The sequence below is a fragment of the Macrotis lagotis genome, chromosome 1 (assembly GCF_037893015.1).
Source record: "Macrotis lagotis isolate mMagLag1 chromosome 1, bilby.v1.9.chrom.fasta, whole genome shotgun sequence".
NCBI classification, from domain to species: domain Eukaryota; kingdom Metazoa; phylum Chordata; class Mammalia; order Peramelemorphia; family Peramelidae; genus Macrotis; species Macrotis lagotis.
In genome coordinates, this window is record NC_133658.1 from 527781372 (window position 1) to 527804706 (window position 23335).

The 23335-nt window shown below is 33.7% G+C and overlaps 1 protein-coding gene and 1 long non-coding RNA gene across 2 annotated transcripts in view; one reads left to right on the top strand and one right to left on the bottom strand.

The window, feature by feature from the left end:
* Nucleotides 1–10099, bottom strand: part of LOC141520938 (uncharacterized) — a 36903-nt gene extending 26804 nt beyond the window's left edge. Inside the window, exons 1-2 of the long non-coding RNA XR_012477802.1 lie at nucleotides 9659–10099; nucleotides 5600–9455 (exon numbers count right to left, since the gene is read on the bottom strand). This is a non-coding gene — a long non-coding RNA (uncharacterized LOC141520938). The remainder of the gene's footprint in view (nucleotides 1–5599; nucleotides 9456–9658) is intronic.
* Nucleotides 1–23335, top strand: part of LOC141505173 (uncharacterized) — a 205220-nt gene that overhangs the window by 149027 nt on the left and 32858 nt on the right. The window lies entirely within an intron of this gene.

The following is a 23335-nucleotide window of genomic DNA, read 5'->3' on the forward strand; positions in this document are numbered from 1 at the left end:
TGTGGTTGGGAGCTGGGCTGAAATGGGAGATGACAGCTTTCCAATGGTTGACAGATGACAGTTGATGTTTGCTGGGAGGACAAGTTCCTTCTTTCGATGATGGCAACTGGATTGAGATAGGGAGCAGAATTAGTGGTTTGGAGGTCATTGTAATTCTTGGAGCTCTTGAATTGTAGGTACTGGGATGGCTATGGTGTTTGGGTAGTTTGACCTGCCTAGCACATGCTACCTTCCTTCCCTCCCTCAGGATGCTTTGCTGCTTCATAAAGGCTGGCTTGCTTGTCTATTCAAAGCTTGCGATAAGTGGAGATGGTGGGCCCTTTTTCTTGTTTGTTTTTTTTTTGCAAGGCAAGGGGGGTTAAGTGGCTTGTCCAAGGACACGCAGCTAGGTAATTATTAAGTGTCTAAGAGTGGATTTGAACCCAAGTACTCCTGACTCTAGGGATGGTGCTTTATCCACTATGTCACCTAGCCACCCCACGCCAACTAGCGGCTCTGGGGGGCCCTTTTTTTTGCAGAATTTCCTCTGGATAATGACTACACAAACAGTTTGCTAATTGATATGGAAAAAAGAAGAAACTTGATAAAAGGCAGATTTACGCCATGATAAATATAAGGAAAATGATGATTATATATGTCGATGGTATGAATAAGAGCAAAGAAGGCTGTATCACATATGCAGGGAAGACTCTATGATATCTGTATGGCATGTCCAAAATAGGCACTTAGAAAAGTAGTTTTTATAGATTATATTATAGTTCAATTCATAGATTAGAAACTGAATGAGACCTTAAAGTCAGATTCCCCTAGTAGAAGGCATTATTCAGTAAGAATGAAAGAATGCAACCAGCCACCAGGCCGACCCAAGAAACAGAGTCTTAAAGACTTTTTTTTTACTTCCTAAATAATTAAAATAGCATTTTAAGCATTTTTTAACCTCAAATTTTATTCTATTAAAGAAAATGTTGTGGAAAAGTAGATCAGCACAACTGAAATTTAGGGTGTGTGAAGGAAAATATTATGTAATCAAATAAGAAGAGGAGATTGGATTATGAAAGACTTTTTTTTTTATCATTGTTCCTCTGGAGTATTGGGTTGTCATTATATTGATCAATGTTTCTAAGTCTTTTTTTAGGGTTTTTTTTTTGTGAAGACAGTGGGGTTAAGTGACTTGCCTAAGGTCACACAGCTAAGTAATTAGGAAGTGTCTGAGGTCAGAATTGAACTGGGGTCCTTTTGGTTCTAGGGTCGATGCTCTCTCTATTCACTGTACCACCTAGCTGCCCCATTTCAAAGTCTTTCAAAGCAAAGCAGAAGGGGTGCCATTTTATATTCATGGCAGTACTTTCTGTGAAATCCTGGTAAAAAATCAAAAGCAAAATAGATGCCCTTTTAAAATGTAGTGGTTGAATTAACTGTGACAAAGGAATGTAATTGAATAATTTTGCATATAAGAAATGATGAAGGAAGCAAGCCATAGAACGAATGATCCAGGTCCCTCTAGGTTCTAGACTTAAGTGATTTGGGTTGGATTTTTAGTGAAAATGAATGAACTCTTAACTTTAAAAGCCCTGGAAAACTACAATGAATGGCCAATAGTTCTATTAAACAATGAGCTATTTCTAGCATATTTTGGACGGACACTACAGATGGGTCATTCCAGATTGACTAGGAGGATAGGAAGAGCCTCTGTTGCATTTAGGAGCAGCCCGGGACTTTCAGTCAACTCATAAACACTTAGTAAGCACCAGATACATTCTAGACACCCTATTTATTTGAAAATTTTTAAAAAAATTTAAAAAAAATTCTGAATTTATCACCAAATAAAATGATCATTTCCAAATACATTAACAGACCAAAAAGGGATTATACACAGAACTGTGAATCTCTATTATGTATCATTTTAAGTATATATAAATTCAACCTTCAAAACTATCCTATTGGTGACTATTTCTAGCCTTCTTCTCTGCATATAAAAGCAACCCAATGATACTCTTCCTATCATTTTTCTTCATATCCTTAATTATCAAACTTCCACTAATCCCTTTTTCCCAAGTTAAAAAAAAACCCAGACCAAACCTTGTAATAAATACGCATAGTCAAACAAACAGATTTCCATAATAGTTGTAACTGAAAAGGTATGCCTTATTCTTTATCTTGAGTCTACCAAATTTGTTGGGTGGGTAGCAGACTTCATTATCTGTTGTTCCTTTGGAGTATTGGTTTGTCATTACATTGATCAATATTTTAAAGTTTTTCAAAGTTTTTCTTTATAGTGTTATTTTTAATAGTTCTATTTCTGATCAGTTCATTCTATATCAGTTTATTCAAATCTTTCTAGGTTTCTCTGAAACAACACTTTTTGTCATTTCTTAGGGTATACCATAATTCCTCAAGTATGAGATGCATAATTTTCTGAAAAAATTGGGGAATATAAACTGGGAGAATCTTAAATTGTGGTTATAGATTTTTTTATTTGCATTTCCTCCTTTTTCTCTCTTTTGTCTTTGTGCTCATTGTTTCATATTTGTTCGTGGCATATTAGGTTAAGTTTTGCCATGTTCTTGCCCAGAGATGGCTCAGAAAACATTTTCCTACAATGCTGAATTCAAATTATATGTGATCCAGTTTAAAAAAGTTAAGGGAAATCATGCTGCTGAATGTCAGTTTGGTCCTCCTTCAACAGGGAAATCCAAGACTGGCTATGGGAAGAAGAAACCCTCCTGAACATTCCATGGCAGAAGAAGGCTGTGAGAGGCTAGTCAGTCAAATGAACTGTGTTCGAGAGGGGATTGAAGCAATGAGTGGAAGAGCAAAGGGCCATTGGAATTCCTGTGTCCACAAAGATGGACAGGAGGCAAGAAGAATTGCTGAAGATAAAAGAATTGACTGATTTCAAAGGAGGACTCAATTAGTGCTTCAGGTTCATAGAATGGAATGGACTAAGCATGCATCCAGACACCAGGGAATTGCCTAGGGATTGCTTGTGGTCAGCAACAGACCAGAGCACAGGCAGGAGAGCATTCAGAACCTCTCCTAAGACAGTGATTTGTCATCGAACACAGATGAGGACAAGCTAATAGATGGGAATTTTGACAGTGATGAATAGTATAAATTTTATGATGAGTAAAATGTGTTCAATAATTTAATGTAATTTTTGTCAAATTGTGGCTCTTAAAATTAAGGTGTGTTTTATACATGTGGAAATATGGTAATATCCCATTATATTCACTTATCATACTTTATTCAGTCATTCCTCAGTTGATGAACACCCTAATCTTTGCCTTAATAATTGGATCTCCTATTAACTTTGTGTACATATGGATTATTTTTCTCTTCATTTGAACTCAAATTGCTTTTTTTGAATGAGTATCCAATATATGTATATATATATATATATATATATATATAGTATATATATATATATAGTATACAATACACACACACACACATATATATATGTATATATATATATATATATATATCAGAATTTAGAAAATTAAAACTATAATCTCAGAAGAATCAAAGAATCCAAATTTCAGTGTAAAATGGTTGGGGTTTGTAGGAGGGAGTAAGGTTGCAACACACTATCAGTGAAGATTTGCCCATGAGGAACTGGGTTAAAGAAAAAGGAATCTGAAGACTGGAAAAGGGAAATGTGTCTGTCATGCATTGAGAATAAGAGGGAACAGATTGACAATCTAGATAGTATATAATGCTATCTCAAGGATGTTAAAAGATTAAGAGTAAGACCTTTCTAATCAGATGTCAATTTTCTATAGAGAATTTGTATAGAAAACATTAACAAATATTTCACTGGATAGAAAAGTGTGAAGGATATTTACCCTGGGGAATAGCCATAGACAAGAGGGAATAGCCATAGACAAAATCAAAGGTTCTCCAAAATAAACCTAAGATTTTTTTTTCAAAAACTGAAAGGAGATACCTTTCTATTGTTCTAAGCCTAAAAAAATTAGAGTAAAAACGCAAAGCAAAGCAGAACTATGTATCGCTGAGAATGAAAAATGGGCAAAATGGCAAAAATCCTTTTTTAAGTTCCTAAAGAATTTCAACATTTAAATGTTATAGCAGAAATCAGATTTTCAATAGCATAGACCTGATAAGAAATAATATTGAATAATTCAATAGATGTATAATGTAGACAAAGAATTTCATTTGTATTAAAATTTGTAAGGTTATTTTCTGCACAACAACCTTTTGAAGTAGGTAGTTGCAGGTATTGTTTTCATTTGTAGATGAGAAGGGCATGCTTTTTGTCACAAAAATTATTAAATATCTGAAGTGAGATTTGATTCCAGATTTTTTCGTTCCAAGTCCAGTATTCTTTCTACTATATCACACTGGAAGAGAACCTGGAGGGGCATAGTGAGGTGACTTGGTGATATTAGATGTCTTGGTATCTCCACTACAATGATAGCAATTTTTAGTTTGTTTTTGCAAGGCAGTGGGGTCAAGTGACTTGACAAAGTCACACAGCTAAGTCAGTATTAAGTATCTGAGGTTAGATTTGAACTTAAGCCTTCTTGACTCCAGGACCAATGCTCTATCTACAACTCCACCTCACTGCCCCTATTATTATGATTATTATTAATTCTAAACAAATTCTTCTTTTAAAAATTAGAGAACTTGGATGAAATAAGGGTAAAATTTAGCAGTCTAATTGCCTATAAGTGAAAATGGAATGGAATGAGAATTCTCATGAATTTGAGACTTCAGTGGGGTTCTTTAAGAAAAGGAATAATTATGAACATAATGATCCAAAAACTATTAAATGCTTTACAAATACCTCATTTAATCCTCACAATGACCCAGGAGGTAGGTGATATTAACAACTGAGGAAACTAGGCTTGGCAAAAGTGAAGTGACTTGTCCAGAGTCATACAGCTAATGTCTGAGGACAGATTTTTAACTCAATTCTTCTTGATTTCAGACTGATCACTCTATCTATTGTACCTAACTGATGATGGTAAAGATCTTGATGATGGCGAAAAAAATCTGTCTATATTTTTTATTGCTTGGTATATTATAACAATTCTTGCTATCCTCTGCTTTCTTTGAACTGGCACAATGCCTTAAAACGTCTATCCCATGTGGGGGAAATGTCAAATTCTAGTATATTGGGAAAATATGTCAGTTCTTCAACTATCCCCATTACTGTTCCAAGTTATAATGGAGTCAGTTGGAGTTCTGTGATGAAGTATCAACACTGTAGTCCTGAGGAATTTAAAATTAAGCTCTGGCTTATCTTTATAAGTATGCAGTTTAATTCCTCAATTGCATTTTGCATCAAAAAGATGCAAGAAAGTGCTATAGTTCATGCAAAAAATGTCCTAAATTTCTACAGGAAACAGTACTTGTAGTTTGGTCAAACTATATCACACTCTTCAGAATTTTCCTTTTTCCCTACACTGCCATGTTTTGCTCAATTCTTGTTTTTATAGTGATGTCAACCCATCATATAGATTAACCTTTCATTTTTCATGCTCACAGTTTAGATTTTAATTAGACATATCATTTAGTGATTAGAATGGAAAGACATTTAAATTTACTTGATAAATTTGCCATGATGAAAACTTACCTCCAATCCATTTCCTTGTACTGGTTCTGTACTTTCTTGGATCGAGACATTTTGCAAAACCAAAGATGAGCAAGCAAATGCAACTTATGGAATCTCAGTCTGATGTAGAATTATTTCTGGAATCATTCTGGTTTTGGGGAAAATATCCAAAAAAATCTGAATTATTTCCTACCATATCATTGAAAGATACTTATAAGCACATAACAAAAATTCATGAATTTCATGTCTATATAGAAGGGCAAAAGTATGTTAAAGGAGACTGAAGTGGTGATGGAAATAAAATGATTTTATGTCAGATCATGAATAGTTTGTATTGGTAGGAATGTTGGATGTCCTCATTTTTTAAGTCAGGAAAATGAGTTCCAGAGAGGATACCCAGCTAGCTAGTGTTCAGGACCACTGAGTCCTAATACAATGCATGTTTAGAGTAAGTAAATAGAGTTATTTTTTTTCAAGTATTACATGTGACAGCATTCAGAGTTTTATCTTGATGTGTTATGTATTGTGGTTCACAATTTGAAAACAGTAACCTTCTAATGTGATGATTTTTGTCAAGATTGACATCACTTCCAAGTTCCTAGGGCAACTTGAACATATCTGCTCACAGGCCTGGGTTGGAGGCTTGAATTCCCCAAGTAGTAATATGCTTTTTTCAAACCAGATAAATCCAAGTGATAATTCAGTCACCGTGATATCCAAAATAATGATAGAACCCATAAATGTCAACTTAGATGTAATAACAATATCTCTATTTTCTTTTTTTCTGTTGTTTTACAGATGTCTATTGGAAATATTTGAAATTGAAATCAAGATTGGTTTTAATCCACAATGTAGGATTTTTGTAAAATAAAATTAAACTATATATCAACATGAAGCCCAAGACCTGGAGCAGTCTTAAGAAAAAAATATATGATATAGAAGCCTGAAAGTTAAAATGAAGTGTATGTGTGTTCAAGTGTAAATGGCATAGCTTTTTTAAAACTCATTAATGCACGATTTGCTTAGTGCCTGAATGGGAAATATTAAACATTTTCTAATCTCATTACCTGAGTCTATTATGTACCTGGTTATTATTTTATTCTATTTACAATTACAAGGGTTTACTTGACCTTACTATTCTGGAAAGCTTGTTGGAACTGTCTCATTCTAGTAAAAAGGAAGGCAAGACCTGGAGGTTAAATGACTTGACCAAAGTGAAATGCATAGAGTTGTGATTTGATCAAAGATCTTCAGATTTATCTTCTAAGATTTTGTCCACTATGCCATGGCCCATTTGAGGACAGTGTGAACATCTAAGAATCATTCTATTTCTGGGGATTTTAGGACAAAAGAGGAAAGGTGGCATGGATGTACAGGTGCCAAAATAGTCAAAAAACCAAGCAGGTAGAAATGCTTTATTTTCATTACGAATTTTGTCATCAGTATAATGAAAATCTCCTTTTGACCTTTTACCCTTATAAGCCTCTTCTTTCCTTTTTTGAAAAATCACTTATTAGTTATTAGAGTTAGAATAATTCAGTGAGTGAAACGCGAAACATGTCCTAACAATATTTTGCTAAGAGACAACTGTCACTGCCAAAAACCAAAATGGATAAGTCCGCTGTGTTAGGAGCCAGGAGCCCAAGTCTCACACTGGCTAGCTGAGTATCCTCTCCGAAGCTTATTATTTTCACTTATAAAGCAAGGGCCTCTAATGTCCTCTACTAAAACTTCCACTCATGATCTATCTGGACCAAGGCATTATTTTCCTATCTAATTGCAGTTTAACACAAAGTTGGATTTGTTCAAATAAAACACTGTTCATTCAGCAAAGTGTGATCAGACAGGGCAACTTCACAGTGTCTTGGTAACGATAAGCATACTGACCAATGAATTGCATCCTCTGTATCCAAATCCAAATCCTCATCCATCAGTATTTACTTTTCGACATTCTAGCTTTCTAATCCTAAACTCAGTTGCCTGGTTAATCAATCAGAGACAACTGAGTGGTTCTCAAAGAGTGTTCTAGAAGCCACAATACATGACTAGAGTGCAGGTAAATGATGGCATGTAGTATAGAAAGCATTTTATATTGTACCTTACCTAAAGATTGTCTGTCAAACTATTACATTGCTCAGATGATTGTCACCTAAATCATTTAAATAAAAGATAATCTTTTTGAGAACCAAGTTTAAAAGCTGGCAGATAGTCAGGTACTGCATTTGCAATTAGGGAAACCTGAGTTTGAATCTTCCATTACACATGCATTTTGCATTGTGACCCTGGGAAATTAATGAAACCTCATTCATAAAATGGGCCTAATAATAGCACTTACCTTTCAGAACTGTAATTGGGATAGCCTGGGTAGCTTATGTAAGGTTTTGTTTTTGAAAATATCAATATAGTACATAAGTAGCAATAGCAATAATAATGTTATTTATTTGTACCTGATTTTTGTACCCAGTAGACCCTAGCATGGCAGTGTTATCTTTGAGGCTTACTTGACAAATACTGGAGTGGTTTTCCATTTCCTTCTCCAGTAGTGTAAGACAAATGGAGGAGGTTAAGTGACTTGCCAAGAATCACACAGGTAGTTAAATGTTGGAGATTGTATTTGGACTTAGGTCTTCCTGCCTTCAGGATCAGAGGCCTGAAGATAAAAATGGAAGTTCTGTATTTCTGCATTTCTTCTCTGTTGAAGCTATCTTTGGACAAGTTAATTACTTTGGGGCCTGAATTTCCTCAACTATTAAGTGAAATAGATAAACTGGTAACCTTGAAGCTCCTCTCCATTTTTTTTAAATGTAGAATATTCTGAGATTTGTTTGAAATGGTAGAAATTTAAAATATTCAAAATGTGACTACAAGGCCTTCCCAAACCCCTACTATTCTCTCACAATTTTTCACAATATCTTATTTTCATTCAGTAGATTATTTTCACCTAATTATCTCTTAGCTAAATTAACTGCATATTTCAGTTGAAACTAAAACAAGATGCAGGAGTTTATTTAGGAGAAACAGATATTGGAAAATGGTCATTTCTGATAGTTCAATTGTATTTTTTAAATTTTTTTGAGCTTGTTTTTCAAGGCAATGGGGTTAAGAGGCTTGTCCAAGGCCACACAGCTAGGTAATTATTAAGTGTCTGAGGCCTGATTTGAACTCACTTACCCCTGACTCCAGGGCCAGTGCTCTATCTACTGTACCTCCTTGCCACTCCATATTTTTAAAGTTTTATGAAACATTTTCAAAAAGTAAATGATGAATTTTAGTTTAAAAGTGAACTTTAGGGGGCAACTAGAAACCAGAAAAACAAATTACATTTAATTTAAATTTTCAAATTAATTTAAAATCATTTTATTCTACTTCAAGTGGTTACATATTATTGTAGAATGGACCTGAGTTCTAGTACCAGAAGAAAAGAAGAAATGCATGAGAAAAGGCCCCTCTTCTAAAAGAAATTATGGAGAGTCCAATCCAAGTTAGTCCTTTGGGAGGCCTTCCCCAAACATTGTAGTCCAAAAACAAAAACACATTTATATCACTATTTATTGCCTATAATGGATGATACTTTTTTCTTTTTTAGGAGATAGGTGTTACTGTTAGGCTCCCTGTAGACCCACTTTAAATTCCTTATGTTTGAGTACTGGGTCTCCTCTTTTTGTATATCCCCTATCTCAAGTTTACCATAGTAGATCACTCACAGTAGGCATCCAAAAAATAAGATCAATCATTCTTCAGTTCTGGATTCATTCCTTCCCATTTCAATTACTACTTACTCTATTTTTTCCCTCAAGTTATAGTAATCCAACCCAAATTTACTCTTACCTTTCATTCCTCTTACCTACTTCATTCCTATTTTCCATTCATTTGGAATCTAAAATTATAATTAACACACAGAAATATGAAATGTATTGCTTAATACATACAAAATAATTTCCACATTTTTCTTTTTGCATTATAAGTACAAATATTATTAGTAACCATTATGCAGAAGTAAGAACTATTCATCCCAGCCACCACTTCCAATAACAGGTGATCAACCGACACAACTGGGGCAGGCAAAATCCCTTAACTGACCTGTTTAGCCATTCTGAAGATTAGCAGGAATCAGAATGTTCCAGAACAACCGAACAACTGTCAGCAGACTCTGTGTTCAAGAGCTTTAGGAATAGAAATGAGAATATTTGGGGCACCTTAGCTCTTCTTCCAGAATACCTATTAACAACTTTCTCTACCCTTAGGCATTAAAGGAGGAACTGACCCAATCCTTATGAAGAAAAAGTTCATCTAACCCCTTCCCTGCTCACATCAACTGTCAACCAACTGTCACCCATGGGCTGTTAAATAAAAGAGTCCCTGGGATAAGGGTGGTCCTCAGAATCCAAAACCTACAGGGATCATTCAAAGGAAGAGCCCTATGGAGTAAAAGTAGGTATAACCCTACCCCCTCATCCCCAGTGACTACTTAAGTGTTACTGTTGGGGAAGGTAAGTACGATAGTTGAAGCAGCAACTTTCCCTCAGGGTGAGAAGAATTAAGCATATTCCAGATGGGACAATCTACCACCACCACCAACTTCCCTACCACCACTTCCCCTTGGACCCAACTGGAGAAAGACCACAACCCCTGTGTCCAAGAGTCCTAGAAAAAGTAGCAGCCCCCAGAACTTCAGCCCTACCCCCAGTTCCACCCTTTTATCCACTGTTATGGAAGGAAATCAACACTTGTAGGGATAGGACTTAAAAGGCTACAGACACTGCAGCCCCTTTCTCTCCAGCAAGCATAGCTACTGAAAACTCTGGAAAGAAAGCTCATGATATAGGTTTAGAACTAGAAAGGACCTTAAAAGTCACTAGGTCCAACTCCCCCATTTTGCAGAAGAAGGAAATGAGTCACAGAGAGGTTGTAACTTGCCCAGGTATTTTTCAGTATTTGACTTGAAATTTGAATCCATTCCTAACTCTAAATCCAGGACTCCATCCAATCCTAATACCAAAATAGTTAGCATGATCAAATGGGCCAGAAATTAGAAACAGATAAATTAGTGGGAATACAACCAATATACTTTTCAGTAGTATATAATTACAGCAAGGATTTATCTAGATATCACTTTAAGATTTGCAAAGCACATTGTGAGTCTGAAAGAGGTGTAATAATAACTTACCCAGGTTCATGCAGCTAGTATCTAATACAATATTGGGGTTTTGTGTCTTTTTGGTTTTTGCAAGGCAATGGAATCAAGTGACTTGCCCAAGGCCACACAGCTAGGTAGTTATTAAGTGTCTGAGGCCTGATTGGAACTCAGGTACTCCTGACTCCAGGGCCGGTGCTCTATCCACTGCACCACCGAGCCACCCCCAATACAATATTTGAACTGACAACTCCCATCTTTATATACCCAGCTGCCTTTAAAGTGAGAAAAATGGAGGAAGGCTCAATACAATACACCTTTAAAGGTTGTTGAACCATTAAATGTAAAACCCCCATGAAAAGGAAACCGGCAGGAGAGACCAGTTGTGCTTTTTCATTTTTTATCTTCAGCTAGCATAGCACTTTTAGAATGTTTAACAAATACTTTTTAATTCATTCATAAATCAAGAAATGGCAAGAAAGATTTAGGTTAAACTTGTAGATACCACAGATAAACAAGATACAGCATGCCTAGAAATGTTATAGGTAAAAAAGAGAAATCTAGCCCTAAGTTTTTTCCTTCTTTCCTAGATTACACTTTGTTTATATGACTTTGATACACTCAAGCTGCCTCAAATTCCATCCTGAAGTCAGGAAGCTTCAGCCATACACCTAAGTTAACATGGCTTTAAAGAACACAGGGTGGGGAGAGTGAAGGAGTTTTCTCATGTATCTTGGAATCAATTTTTTTTTGAGTAGCAATTAGACAAAAATGTAAGAATTTTGAAACCAGTAGGTTTTACTGAGAAATCCACAATACAGATTTCTATTTTGTGTCAGAGCTGAGTAAGATTCTTTCTCATTGTTTCATTTGTAGATTGGAAAATATCTCTGATATTATTTGAAAAGTTTGTATACTCCATTATTAAGACTTCTTGTGGGTTAGCAGTCATTCAATGCCTTTCTTAGGTATCTATTTATTTAGTTAGTTTTTGTCATTTTGGGATAAGTTCATTTCCATTCCCTTAGGAAATCTATTTCATTTTGTAATTCCTGATTGAATAAAGTGACTAACACTTAAGACTCGTTTATTGCTTCATTTGTGAAATAGTCAATGTCATTAGTGACATTCTTGTACAATTCTGTCTTCTTTTCTTGATTATTGGGATGGATAAGTTCACTGAAAATGTCTTAAATCTATTACATTCAACATCTTAAAAAACATCCTTCTATTCTGTGAATTAGTCCAGCTGCTCTGGAAGACAATTTAATACTTGCCATAAATGTGAGTATACTGTGCATACTCTTTTTACTCAGTGACTCCACTACTAGGTTCGTTGACAAAAGAGATCAAAGAAAGAGAAAAGGACTCAAAGGTACAAAAATTTTACAGCAACTCTTTTTGGATGGCAAATAGGAAACCAAGAAGAATTGGGAAAAGGCTATAAAAATTATGGCATATGATTACAATAGAATACTTTTGTGACTTAAGAAATGATGAAAAGACTGGTTCAGGGAGAATTGGGAAAATTTGTCTACCTGAAGCAGACTGAAGTAATAAAAGCAATTTATATAAAAAAATCAAGAAGAAAAACTGTGAATGACTTAATAATTTTGAACAAGACCAACCATATTCTAGACTCTTAGGCTACCTAGATAAGCCATAGTCGCTATAAAAATCTATAAAAATTCCCCCAGTTCATTTGTGATTCTGATTTTGTCCAGTTGTTTCAGTCATGTCTGACTCATTATGACCACATCTGGACTTTTCTTGGTAGAGATACTGGAGTAGTTTGTCATTTTCCTTTCTAGCTCATTTTACCGATGAGAAAACTGAGGCAAACAGGATCTAAGAGACTTTCTTTCAGAGCTAGTAAGTATCTGAAGCTGGAATTGAACTCAGGTCCTCCTTATTCAGAATTGGCTCTGTATCCACTGTTCTTATACACTAAGAATAAGTCTCATGGTTTCTATTAATAATCCTTTTTATCGTTCCATTTGTGGCTTGGATGAGGACAAGGTTAATCTCATAGTTTTCATCCACTGTGTAGTTTTTTATTGACTAAGTTGATGATAATTCCTATTGAGCATTTATCATTATTGTTTCATTAGTTGCTAGAAGGAGGTTGCTGGAACTATTTTATTTAGGACATCTTTGTATATTACTAAATTCATTCGATGACTCTAAAATATAAGTCAATTAGTGCGTTAACACTCTATTTAGTCTCATTTTAGTTATTTGAATTTTGAATTGCCAGAAGTCACCAACCCTCTCTAACAAGTATTCTCCATTGTTTCATTTGTATTTCAAAATATTAATGAATAGAATTTTATTCACCTGGTTACTTTAAAATGAACTTTGAAGAATTATCTTGAAAGCAGAAAAGGGAATATCCAAAAGAGAATGAAATAAAGAATGAAAATCCATTAATAGAAAAAAAATCTTTTTTAGGAGATAAATACTTGGTGTCATTTTTGGATAAATCTATCAATGATAAACAAAAGGAAATATAACAAGTTTAACAAATTTCTAGGGATACCAATGCTAAAAGACAAGATTTACATATTCCTCCTCACAACATTGACCATTTACGAAAAACTGACCACACAATTATCATATATAAAAATATGTACAAAAATATTTATAGCAGCTCTTTTTGAGTTTAAAGAATTGGAAATTGAGGGGATGTTCATTGATTGGGGAATGACTGAACAAATTATGATATAAGAATGTAATGAAATACTTTTTTCTATAAGAAATCATAAACTTCAGATAAATCTGGAAAGTCTTAAATAAACTGATGTTGAAGGAAGTGAGCAGAACCAGGAGAACATTGTACACATCAACAGCAGCATTATGAGATGGTCAGCTATGACAGAATTAACTCCTCCAAAAGTACAATGATCAAAAACTATTCTAAAAGGTTTAGAATGGAAAGTACCATCCACACCTAGAGAAACAACTTTGGAGTCTGAATATAAACCAAAGCATACTATTTTCACTTTTAAAACTTTATTTTTTTTTGCTTCTTGAGGTTTTCCCCCTTTTGTTCCCATTCTTTTTCAGATTCATTTGGGGGTGGGGGAAGGAAAGGAGCAAGAAAAATGTGGCTCAATCTTACAAAATATGAATATTGAACACTATCTTTATTTGTAATTCTAAAAAAGAAAAATAGTAATAAAAAAGAAAAATGTAAATATATAGAAATTACAAATACACTGACAATAATACAAAAAAGTAGCAATCAGCTCAAGAAGTACTATGTTAGGAGAACAGCATTAGAATGCTAAACAATAAGCAGGTCAACTAACAAAACAAAGAAATAATCCTTATATGAAAAAAATGATGATGAAAATATACCAGAATGCCTGGGATGTAGATAAAACATTTGTAAGGGGAGAAATTATATCTCTAAAGTATTAAATTAATAAAATAGAAAAAAGGAGAGTGTTAACCAATTAAATATATATATAAGATTAGAGCATCATCAAATAACCCAAAATAAATACACGAGACATTAAAAATTAGAGGAAAATAAATTTGAAACCAAGATTATAACAGGATTGACAAAGCTAAATATAAGTTATTTAAAAAAACTAAGAAAATTGATAAACCTTTAGCTAATATGATTAAAAGTAAGACAGAAAAATTCAACAAAATAGTAAATTGAATAGAGAATCTTACTCTTCATAGCCTTTTTTCATTCTACAACTCATTTTACAGATGAGGAAACTGAGACAGACGGGGTAAAGTGACTTGCCCAGGGTCACAAAATTAGTAGACCTTGAGGTTGGGTTTGAACTTATGAAAGAGGCTGTCTGATTTCAAGCCCAGTTCTACATCCACTCTATCACCTAACTTCACTGAGCAGCAAATGAATAAAGTGAAAACAAAATCAGGGGAAATAAAAGGAATTATCAGACTCCATTATGCCTAGTTATATGCAACCAAAACTGGGAACACACACACACAAACACACACACAAAAACACACAGACAAACTTGCACTTAAAAAATCAGGTTTTCTTTTCTTTTTTTTAAAAAAAGTATTTGCAACAACAAAAATAAAGACAAGGAAACATCAGTTTCTAGAAATACAGAACAGGTATGGTTTCAGCCCAAGAGAACCAAGAAAGATAGAAGAAAGAAAAGAGCTACATATGGTCATAGAATCATAGGATAATAGATTTAGCGTTGGAGGAGACTTTAGAAATCATTTAGTTCTATCTTTGATTTTGCGAGGGATTGAAGCTGAGAGGGATTGCCTCTGGTTCCAGAGTTAGACACTTGTCTGAAGTAGAATTTGAATTCAGGACTTTTGACCTAATGTCTATTAATATTCTGTGAATCAGAAAAGCTATTCCATTATTCTGAATGGACTACTTCTGGTAGTTCCATATTGACAAGCTTCACTCTCTTCCCTAATGGCCTAATTCTAATTGATGTTGGAACAGCAAGAACAATAGTATCTTTGGATTCAATGGTTGTTTTCCATCCTTCAAGTCAAGTCATTGACGGGGAAGCTCTGGCCAGGGGCCTGAACAAGTAGTCATTTCTTTCTATTGCAGTGGACATGATGTTCCAGAACTCCTTAACATAACTTAGAACTTTGACATTTTTCTCTTTAAAACTATCTCTTCCTAACATGTCTACTGCTCTTCAACTCTCTCTCAGGAAGGGTAGAGGTTGTTTCCAAATATATTTCCCTGGTTGTTTGTAAAAGTAACTACTGGTGAGTACTGTTTCACATTCAAACATAAAATGGAAAGATCCAGTCCAGACAGAAACCACTGGCACGGGCATCGTTAAAGTATACAGACAAAGCTGGGCCAGTGTTCAAAAATTTAAGGCTACTGCTGAGAACAGGCAGAAATATAAGTTGAATACTTAGGTTCAGATTTGGCTTTCAGATCAAGTTAAAAAGACAAAACAAAACAAAAACAACCCAGAAAATTGAATTAAGACTTGATGTAAAATTGTTGACCAAGAATATGACCAGGATTTTTAACTTAATAATATTTCTTGTTTCATTTTTATGAAAGTTAATAAATGCATTTTCCTCTCTAGAGCCAAGCAAGAACTATGGGAGCTGATGATTATCAACAATCTACATTTCAGATAATTACCCTCTATCTATATTGCTACCATCCTATACTTGGAAAGTTGAAATATTTGGATCTGAGTATAGGGTTTTCCTATTCTGCTTTTTTTTTCTGTTTGATTGGTCTCAATATTCTTTCCCAGGGAGGAGGGGAGGAATCTCTATTTTGGTTGAAGACTGGGAGCAGGAAAGTTTTAGCCATTAAGAGAGAACTTCTAAACATGATGTGAACATGTGTCTTAAAGACATGAAGCTACAAATATAGATGAACATATAACAACACACACACACACATGAAATTCTACTGTGAATATATATTTGGGCTTAAAGAATCATCCATGTGCATCTAAAGATCTGCAGATGATTCTCAAAAGGACCCTAATTGCTAGGAAGATCCTAGGTTTTTAAAACCCAAATCCCTAGAAAGATGATGGTCATGTGGAGAGCATTAAGAAGAATTGAATGACATGATTTGGAATACAGAGAAAATATTCCCATAGAAAACTTTCCCTAATGTCCACCATGATTTAATTTTTCTGAATTGAACTTGTAAGAAAAAAATGAGAAATGGGCAGCATTTACAAAGCCCTTAATAAAGAAATTTCTTAGAAGAGGGAACTGAAACTTGGATTCTTGAAGAATTACTTCCATGAGAATCACAAAAATGATAAAGATGGGATAAGTACATAAACTATGAGGCAATGAATAAAATTTCAAAATATCCAAAATGAGAATAGAATCATTGAAGAAAACAAAATAATCTTCCTTAGGGAAAAAATAGAGAAAGAAAAAACAAACAGAAGTTAGAAAATCAAAAAGAAAGAAGAAAGTAAAGGAAAGGAAGAAAAATATAGAATATGTTAATCTAAATACTACAGAAACTAGGAAAGAGTTAACAAAGAGCGGTGGAGAGAAAATGGTGGAGAGAAATAGATCTGTCTGAAAAAAATTTAAACAAAACTAATAGTAGGGACAAATTGGAAAAAAAAGCCACTGCAAGATTCACAAATGAAAGAAATAGAAGCTTAAATTTTATCAATTTAAATTTGAATGGATTAAACAAATATTGATAATCAGATAGTATACCAATATTTCTGGGATATAACTAAAGCATTCATTGGAGAAAAAAATTATATCCATAAAATCAATTATTAACAAAATATTTTTAAGAGGATTAATGAACTGTAATTATATATTTTAAAGTATTAGGAAGATTAGAAAATATATAAACCTAAAATAATCATAATAGACACAATCTTGAAAATTAGAGGAAAATGACTAAATTTGAAACCATAAAAAAATATTGAGGGGTGGCTAGGTAGCACAGTGTATAGAGCACCGGCCCTGGAGTCAGGAGTACCTGAGTTCAAATCCGGCCTCGGACACTTAATAATTACCTAGCAGTGTGGCCTTGGGCAAGCCACTTAAGCCCATTGCCTTGCAAAAAAAAAACAAAAACTAAAAAAAATTGAACATATATATGTATATATGTCTACACTATGGCACTAAATGAAATAAAATTGAAGCTAGTTCTTTCCTAAAAAAGTGATAAATAAACAAAATAAAAAATTTACAAGGCAAAATCACAATACTAGAAGAAATATGAAAGGATTATCATAGAAAATTGTACACCAACAAACTGAAAGCATAAAATAGAGGATTACATTCAAAAACAAAAAATGCCTTATCTACCAGAATAGATAAGCCTGTGACTTTTTTCTACAGATTTGAAAATGGTTTTGAGTTGGAAGTTCAGCTAGAGGAAAATCGGCTTCAACCTGAGGGGTATGATTAATAGATTCAGCATTAATTGTTGATTATCTACCTAGATCAGTGTGGCTCTTTCAGTCCTTATTAGGTGAGATCTCCAGAGGTCATTGTTCCATAAATAGTCTTTTAAGTCTTTATAGAAGAACTCTGTTTTGTCACTTTTGAGCATGAAAAGGAACCTCATCAGCCTTCTTACTGATCCAAGAATTCTGCTTCTCTCCAAACTTCACTTGCACCTTAGTTTTGATGGAATTAAATGCTGCCTACTTAGAGATCCATAAACTATTCTGCTTTCACATTCTCATTTTGTTTAGCAGTTTCTGATTTCATCATTTTCATCAAAGCAATTTTGACATTACCGAGTGTTCAAATGAGAAATGTCATGCTGCTCAAGTCTTTGAAAGGTGCTCATTCCACTCTTGCAACTGTGCTGATTCAGTTTTTCCTCCAACTGTTCTTGAACAGAAAGGTGCTGTAATCTATCATATTGAGTCTTCTGATTTTCTTCTTGCCTTGAGGCCTTCACTTTTCTTGAATGTGAATGTTTAGAGAATACGGTGATTATTGGTCCAGAACTCTGTATCACACATCATCTTCATCACTCTGGCATCCTGCCTGTCTCTTACTATGTAGTATATTAACTATTTAGTCATACTAACAATGTAGCATATTAAATTCCAATACTTGCTGCAAGAATGCATTCATGACATTGTGTTGCATTTAGATAAATGAATGACAATGTTGGCGATGAGATAGTAGTTACACAAATCCTTAGTAGTGAATGTCCATTATTGTTTCCTGCTCCATTCTTTCCAAGGACACCCTGCCAAGTCTGATAGTCTGTGCATACTATGGCATTAAAATCATCCAGAATTATAAACTTGTCCTCATTTGGCACTTTGCTAAGGAGAGTCTTCAGTTCTTCATTAAAAATTATCTTTGATCTCAGCAATCAGTATATATGTGCTTGATGATGCTGTCAGGGAAACAAAAGTTCTCTGAACTGCACCAAAGATGTGAAACCTTCAGTTACTGCAAATGGATATATTTTGAATGCTCTGGATTAGTTCACTGTCCTTGGGAATATGCTTTCCAGGGATGTCCACATAGATGATAAGATTGATACATGTATTGCCAGAGCTAGTTCAGCATTTTGAGTGGCTCCAAAAAAAGAGTGAGGGAGAGAAGAAATATTAGGCTGCATATTAAAGAACTAGAGTCATTGTTCTGAGTTTATTATAGTATGCATGTTTAACCTGAACAGTTTACCAGTGCCATTCCAGAAAACTGCATCACCTCCATTTGAATTGTATTTGGATGTTTCTGAGAATTGCCTCTCAAGAAACCGATTCCCTCTCTCAATTTGTATGCCAATAAATAAACTCTTAAGATATAAAACAAGTATTTCCATAACAAAAGAGATTAGAAAAAAGAGGATTGTACATGAAACAGCAAATCTATTAAATACAACTTGCTTTTCCTTTAAAATACTTGTTATCATATGTCTTTCATTTTATCCCTCTCTCCTCTAGGTGATGGCTACCATTAGCCACAAAAATGTATACATATACATAAAACCAAACTATACATACTTATATTTATTAGTACTTTCTCTAGATGCAAATAGCACCTTCCTTCATAGATCTTTTGCAGTTAAATTGTGTTTAACAGTTAAAATGACTTTGTGTTCAAAGTTATTCTTAAATCAATGTTGCTATTACTGTATACAATGTTCTCTTGGTTCTGCTCCCTTTGCTCATTTGCTCAAAAATTTGCCAGTCTTTCCTTGTTTTATTCTAAAGTCACAATCTCATCATTTCTCTAAATACAGTAGTATTCTATTATGATCATATTTCACAACTGTTTCAAACATTCCCCAACTGATGGCTGTTTCCACAATTTCCAGTTGCTTGGCAATCTAAAGAGAACTGCTATAAATATTTTAAAATCTATAGATTTTTCCCATTTTTCCCTAATCATCTTGGGAAACAGAAATAATATTGCTATATTTAGGTTAGTTTTATAACTCTGGAAATAATTCGAAGTAACTCTCCAGAATGGTTGGATTAGTTTACACTTCCACCAACAATGGATTAATATCCCATTTTTTGCATATCCCCTTCAACATTTTATCATTTTAGCCAGTATTTATAGCTATAAAATATCTTAAGGTTATTTAAATCTGTTAATAAATAATTATTTAAAACTTTTTCTTTTCATAAAATATTTTCCTTAAAGCATCTATAAAATGTTTTGATTTCTTCATCAGAAAACTTCATATTCATATATTTTGATCATTTATCAATAGGGGGAATGGCTCATTCTTATAGATTTGACAGAGTTCTTTATATATTTCAGACATAATACATTTATCCAAGAAACTCTGTGAAAAACTTTCATCAATTTTTTGCTTCTGTCTGATCTTGGTTACATATTTTTTGTATAAATCCTTTTTTAATTTGGTGTATTATTTATTTTATGCCTCCCAATGCTCTTTTTTCTTGTTTAATCATAAATTGTTCCATCAATTTCTTTTTCTAAAATAAATATGTTTAGATATTCTATTTTCTTTTCTGCTAAGCTCCTCAATTGATATTATGTAAATATTCTCCTATTTCACTTAAATTGTTAAATTTATTGGCATACAGTGGGACAAAATAACCCCTTATAATTGTTTTGATTTCATCTTTGTTAGTGGTTTATTTACTCTTTTCATTGTAAGTACTAGTGATTTGATTTTCTTCTCTATTTTTAAAAATCAGAATACTAAGTGATTTATCTATCTTAAAGTTTTTTCATAAAACCAACTTCTAATTTATTTATTGATTCACTGATTCTCTTACTCTTAATTTTATTGATCTGACCTCTAATTTTTAGGATTTCCTACTTTGTGTTTAATTGGAACTTTTTAGTTTGTCCTTTTTCTATTTTTTAAAACTTTATTGCAAACCCAATTCATTGATCTGCTTTTTCTCTACTTTATCAATATTTGTCATTCATTTTCAAAGAAGACAACCACTTCAGGGAGGTGATGCCATGATAAGCATGTGAATTGTATTTGATTGGGGGGGGGTGCAGTGCTAAGTCACCAGCCTCATTTTTTCCACCAGAGTCATCTGGTTCCAGTGGCCAGATATGAATCAGGATGACTGGAGATGGCCCTGGATGTGGGACAAGCATGGTTAAGTGACTTTCCCAAGGTCATATAGTTAAAATCAGATGGATGGATGGCTCAGTGGGTTGAGCACTAGGCTTAGACTGAGGAAAACTTGTATTTCTTAGTTCAAACCTGACTTCAGACCCTCAATAACTGTGTGATCCTGGGAAAAGGACTGCTTATTAATGTAAGCATCCTAAAATAGTGGAGGTTTTTTTTTTTTTAATTTATTAGGAGGACTACCACACAGTTTGCGAGATGAAAATTCTAAGACTCTCTCTCTCTCCCCTCCTGACCCCAGGTGTTATTTTTCATTTTTTGATTTTGTGGAATCTGTTGGAAGGTATTTGCACTAAACTCATACCCGACCCAAGTCAAGTCCTTCCTGCTTTACTTTGAGAGGATGCATTGCAATTTTTGTAGAAGAAATTTGGAAATCCTAGTATTTTCTGATCTACCCCACCATCTTTTCAGAATTCCCTCCTCAGTAGACACATTCACATAAGTGTAATGAACAAGTCCAGTAAGCTGGCCACTTAGCCTGAATGCCAAAGATATGTTTTCCTAAAACATTAAATTGCAAGTGTTCCCATAGAAGTCATAAAAAGTGTTACAAGGATATTCTCAAGCTCTCTCTGAAGAACTTTATTATTGATTGAGTTACATGGGAAACACTCTCATAGAACTGCCCAGTATGCTGTGCCTGCATCAAAAAAAGGCATTATGTTCCTTGAACAAAGAAGAATTGCAGTAGTACAAAAGACATATGAGATGTCCAAATCTAGAGACATCTTCATCCCAAGTGCTTAAATAATATATAACCAACTTGTGAAAGAGCCTTCCAAGCTCATAGGGGACTGATCAACCATAGTCAAACAGAGTCATAAAGTCATTGGTCCTCTTTGGGAACAAAAGATGAACAAAGATGTAATGATCTTAAATTATTCAGTCTCAAGAAAAAATATTATCATGATCCTCATGGATTTACTGGATAATTTAATGATTAACTATGCTACACAAGTTATTCTCAAACTCTTAGAATACAAACATGGAACCAGAATACTTTTACGTGGCAAATATGGTCCTTATGCTTAAACCAGGAAAGGAAAAAGAAAAAAAAAAGAGAATTTCAGATCAATGAATATTTGAACCAAAAATTTACATAGAATTTTGGTTAAATGGCTAGAGCAATTTATTTCATGATCAAAATAGCTGAGATTCTAAAAATAAGCTATTAAAGATTATTATCATTAGAAAAATCATTAAATATTTAATTGTATTAAAATATAAAAGCATAAAACAATACATGGTTATTCAATAATTAGAAAAAAGACTTTTTAAAGGATAATTCTTGTTTATGTAGAGCCAACAAAAAATAGACTTAGACAGTTGTGTAAGAAGATTAGAATGTCTCATTTAAAACCAAAATTATGGGTAATCAACAGAGACTTTCCCAATAAATACAGGAGTAAAGACTATTTCTATCATTCAATATAGAAGTGAGTTGATAGCAACAGTGGTAAGTCAAGAAAAAGAAACATAAGGTATAATGACAACTAAACAGTAGGTATGTGGGAATATGTGGGAATGTGCTGTACAAACTGTTCAAATTGTTTTTTACTCCCTTACATTTACAAACATGTACAAATACATATACATACATATATACTTATATATATTTGTATATATAAATATATGCTTGAATGGTATATTTATTATATTGAATATTATCAGATACAGCAAACAATGAAACATTATACGACAGTGACTCAAATTTACAATTTTATTATAACTCATCTATGTTGTAAATATTTGTAAAAACATTAAATAAACTCCAACAATTAGTATTTTATGGTTCCTGGGCAATCATTTCTCCTATTCTCCTTGAGTTGTCATAAGGAAGTCTATGGGAAAATAGAAAATAGATTCCAATTTGGACTTGCATATGATTTAGCATCTGTGAAGGTTCATTGTGTTCCATAGGAGCTTTCTCAACTAGAATATTAGGTTATAAGGAATATTTTCTAGTCTAAACTATTTCTGCTTGTTAAGATTGGGGTAAATTTGTGTATGATTGTAGTTAGTTGAGTAAATCAAGTGAGGCATCTCCTCTGCCACCACTTAAATTGAGTGGTATAATATTCTGATACTTTCATAAGGTGAAAACGATAATAGGCTTTAGACTGTCAAAATATTATGATGTATATATATATATATATATATATACATATATATATATATTGATATGATATGCTTCATGAATTTAAAAATAATTATTTAATTTCTGGAGATACTTTTCACAAGCAGACCCTGGGTCTGGGAAACAGTGAAATCAAAGCTGCAGAGAGTGATTCATCAATCTTACAGGTTCTGTATTCATTCCCTGACCTATACTTGCCTGTATTGAGAAAGTAATAGCAAAAAATATGTTCTCCCAATACTATGCAATCAGCTTAACCATTCCCACATCTATGTTGTCCTACTTCAATGATCACAGATACTGCATGGTGGGCTTATCCTGGAAAGATCATTCAATTTTCGAAAATCGTTGCTCTATGATCTACCTTAGCCCTTTCTTTTCACTTATGGTCATGTA